This window comes from Schistocerca gregaria, chromosome 3 (assembly GCF_023897955.1).
Source record: "Schistocerca gregaria isolate iqSchGreg1 chromosome 3, iqSchGreg1.2, whole genome shotgun sequence".
Classification (NCBI taxonomy): Eukaryota; Metazoa; Arthropoda; class Insecta; order Orthoptera; family Acrididae; genus Schistocerca; species Schistocerca gregaria.
The window spans coordinates 927,830,502-927,835,113 of NC_064922.1; positions in this window are offsets into that span (position 1 = coordinate 927,830,502).

Below are 4,612 nucleotides of genomic sequence, written 5' to 3' on the forward strand. Positions count from 1 at the left end.
GGCCTGTAATGCTCCAGTTTCACATAATATCGAACAACGTTTTCGTAAGACAGACGTAAGGACTGGTTTCCAGGCAATCAGTAAATTAAAAACTCGCCTGCGCAACCGAATAGGCCCAAAACGAAATAAGTCCAACAGGTCGAGAGGACGTAGGACCAGTTGTAATGACTGTGACCGTTATTTCGTTGGCAAAATGGGTCATTCCTTAGTTGTATGCTTTAGAGAACATACATACTCCCAAAATACGCCAGCCCTCGATGCGCATATAACTGTGGAGGGACACACAGTGGAAGATATTGGACGTTGGACCAATGTGCTGCGGAGTGCTCCCGAAGGAAGGACGTAAAGTTTACTGGAAGAGTTGGAGATTCACAGTAGTAGGAAGAGGGCTCCGAGTATTGGGGCAAGCAGACAGAGTTTAATGAAGATCAGTTCTTTGGTATTTTTGATGTACTACTTTAGCTATTGTTGGCAAACCCACTGAAGAGACATGCTGAGGCAATTCCGGCCAAAGACAGCGAGCTTTGCTTCCGTCTACCACCATCTAGCGGCGCCTGCGTGTTCAACGACGAACTTCGCGGCCTTCATGTTACAGGAGGTGAAGCTCAGTCCGCATCAGTAGTGTTCTTACCTTAGTCATTTGATGTTACATATTGGCATGTACTGTAAATTAGAAGCTTACTAATTTTCTGACATCTCGTACTACAGTACAGTGTACTCCATGTTTGGCTTCTCTACATCACTTTATCCACCCAATTTTTATGACCCTGTTTTATAATGTAGGAATTTGTACTAAGGCGCCTTGTGACACGGTCCGTGCGGCTCTCCAGTCGGAGGTTCGAGTCCTCCCTCGGGCATGGGGGTGAGTATGTTGTCCTTACCGTAATTAGCTTAAATTAAATTAAGTAGTGTGTAGGTTTAGGAACCGATGACCTCAGCACTTTGGTCCCATAAGACCTTACCATAAATTTCCATTTTTTCTCTTCTGTATTTTTCTTATATTTTCTATGTGTTTGTGTTCATGCTGTAAATATTTTAATCCACGTTAAAATTATTTTTCTTCTTCTTCGTAGCGCAGGATGTAACTGTACGTAAGTCAGTGCAAACTACCGGCATATCCAGCAACGTTTGGAGTACCTAAAAATGGTTCAAATGGCTCTGAGCACTATGGGACTTAACATCTGAGGTCATCAGTCCCCAAGACTTAGAACTACTTAAACCTAACTAACCTAAGGACATCACACACATCCATGCCCAAAGCAGGATTCGAACCTGCGACCGTAGCAGCAGCGTGGTTCCGGACTGAGGCGCCTAGAACCACTCGGCCACATCAGCCGGCTTGGATTAGCCTTCATAAGTACACACTCAGTCGTTAGCCTTGCTAAAACTGTGTGTAGGATACAGGGAAATGATCTACTGAACACACAGACATTTCTCAGCTTGACAAGTTACTCGATATAACAATGTTGTATATATGTTTTATAACTGGTTGGAATCTCATAGTATACTAATCCTTTTTATATTATTGCCATTTTTATCCTCATAATAATTTTCAGTATGTAACGTATGTGTTTTGCTAATTATGTTCGAATAGGTTTTGGACTAGTTGGATTTACCATTAATATTGTTGATTTTGTATAGTCCACACTTACCTGATGGTCTTTTCCCCAACTATATAGACGATGCAAGGTTTCCCACACGCTAAGTGTTGACATGTATTCTACCATGAGTGGTATGTAATTACTTCTATTTACTTCCCCATTTTAAAACATTTATAAATTCATAACTTGGTTGTAAAATTTAATCCAAGGCAATTTTCTGCGTTTTTTCATTTTCTTTCTCTTTTTTGGCTTGTTCCCAGATCTTAAGGTGGCTTCTTAGTCAACCGAAACTAGTCATTATATTTCAATATTTTCGATGTGGCTGTCACATATCGCTGATCGGTATTTGATTATTTTTCTGCTCATTTCTTGTCTATTTCCGAGGAGGGTACAGGGCCTGTTACCTTTGGAGGAGGGCTTCAGATTGTCGCCATAAGAAACGAGCGGGCCCAGGTGGTGTGCCTTGAACACAGGAGGTCAGTCACAGAGGCTCTGGAGAAGGAAAATGGCTCCCCTGGGCACTGCATTCGTCGGAAGCATTTCGATAAGCTCCTGACCCTCACTTTGGCTGCAAATTCGGTTTTGAAGCCATCTAAGCTACTGCAAGGTCCTTCAGTGCACAATGAAGTGACATAAATCTTGGGATACCTCCTAATGTCATGCCAGACCTCATTTTGGCCGGCATAGTGCAGCAAATTGACATGTCGTGGACTCAAAAAGTAATTGGAAGTTCCTCACAGAAATATTGAGCCATCCTGGATGCTGCCTCTATGTTGTTGTTGTTGTCTTCAGTCCTGAGACTGGTTTGATGCAGCTCTCCATGCTACTCTATCCTGTGCAAGCTTCTTCATCTCCCAGTACCTACTGCAACCTACACCCTTCCGAATCTGCTTAGTGTACTCATCTCTCGGTCTCCCTCTACGATTTTTACCCTCCACGCTGCCCTCCAATGCTAAATTTGTGATCCCTTGATGCCTCAAAACATGTCCTACCAACCGATGCCTTCTTCTAGTCAAGTTGTGCCACAAACTACTCTTCTCCCCAATCCTATTCAATACCTCCTCATTAGTTACGTGATCTATCCACCTTATCTTCAGTCTTCTTCTGTAGCACCACATTTCGAAAGCTTCTATTCTCTTCTTGTCCAAACTAGTTATCGTCCATGTTTCACTTCCATACATGGCTACACTCCAAACAAATACTTTCAGAAACGACTTCCTGATACATAAATCTATATTCGATGTTAACAAATTTCTCTTCTTCAGAAACGCTTTCCTTGCCATTGCCAGTCTACATTTTATATCCTCTCTACTTCGACCATCATCAGTTATTTTACTTCATAAATAGCAAAACTCCTTTACTACTTTAAGTGTCTCATTTCCTAATCTAATTCCCTCAGCATCACCCGATTTAATTTGAATACATTCCATTATCCTCGTTTTGCTTTTGTTGATGTTCATCTTATATGCTCCTTTCAAGACACTGTCCATACCGTTCAACTGCTCTTCCAAGTCCTTTGCCGTCTCTGACAGAATTACAATGTCATGGGCGAACCTCAAAGTTTTTACTTCTTCTCCATGAATTTTAATACCTACTCCGAATTTTTCTTTTGTTTCGTTTACTGCTTGCTCAATATACAGATTGAATAACGTCGGAGAGAGGCTACAACCCTGTCTCACTCCTTTCCCAACCACTGCTTCCCTTTCATGTCCCTCGACTCTAATAACTGCCATCTGGTTTCTGTACAAATTGTAAATAGCCTTTCGCTCCCTGTATTTTACCCCTGCCACCTTCAGAATTTGAAAGAGAGTATTCCAGTCAACATTGTCAAAAGCTTTCTCTAAGTCTACAAATGCTAGAAACGTAGGTTTGCCTTTTCTTAATCTTTCTTCTAAGATAAGTCGTAAGGTCAGTATTGCCTCACGTGTTCCAACATTTCTACGGAATCCGAACTGATCCTCCCCGAGGTCCGCATCTACCAGTTTTTCTATTCGCCTGTAAAGAATTCGCGTTAGTATTTTGCAGCTGTGACTTATTAAACTGATACTTCGGTAATTTTCACATCTGTCAGCACCTGCTTTCTTTGGGATTGGAATTATTATATTCTTCTTGAAGTCTGAAGGTATTTCGCCTGTCTCATACATCTTGCTTACCAGCTGGTAGAGTTTTGTCATGACTGGCTCTCCCAAGGCCGTCAGTAGTTCTAATGGAATGTTGTCTACTCCGGGGGCCTTGTTTCGACTCAGGTCTTTCAGTGCTCTGTCAAACTCTTCACGCAGTATCGTATCTCCTATTTCGTCTTCATCTACATCCTCTTCCATTTCCATAATATTGTCCTCAAGTACATCGCCCTTGTATAAACCTTCTATATACTCCTTCCACCTTTCTGCCTTGCCTTCTTTGCTTAGAACTGGGTTGCCATCTGAGCTCTTGATATTCATACACGTGGTTCTCTTCTCTCCAAAGGTCTCTTTAATTTTCCTGTAGGCAGTATCTATCTTACCCCCTAGTGAGATAAGCTTCTACATCCTTACATTTAGCCATTTTGCACTTCCTGTCGATCTCATTTTTGAGACGTTTGTATTCCTTTTTGCCTGCTTCATTTACTGCATTTTTATATTTTCTCGTTTCATCAATTAAATTCAATATTTCTTCTGTTACCCAAGGATTTCTAGCAGCCCTCGTCTTTTTACCTATTTATCCTCTGTTGCCTTCACTACTTCATCCCTCAGAGCTACCCATTCTTCTTCTACTGTATTTCTTTCCCCTATTCCTGTCAATTGTTCCCTTATGCTCTCCCTTATGCTGGTTCTTTCAGTTTATCCAGGTCCCATCTCCTTAATTTCCCACATTTTTGCAGTTTCTTCAGTTTTAATCTACAGGTCATAACCAATAGATTGTGGTCAGAGTCCACATCTGCCCCTGGAAATGTTTTACAATTTAAAACCTGGTTCCTAAATCTCTGTCTTACCATTATATAATCGATCTGATACCTTTTAGTATCTCCAGGG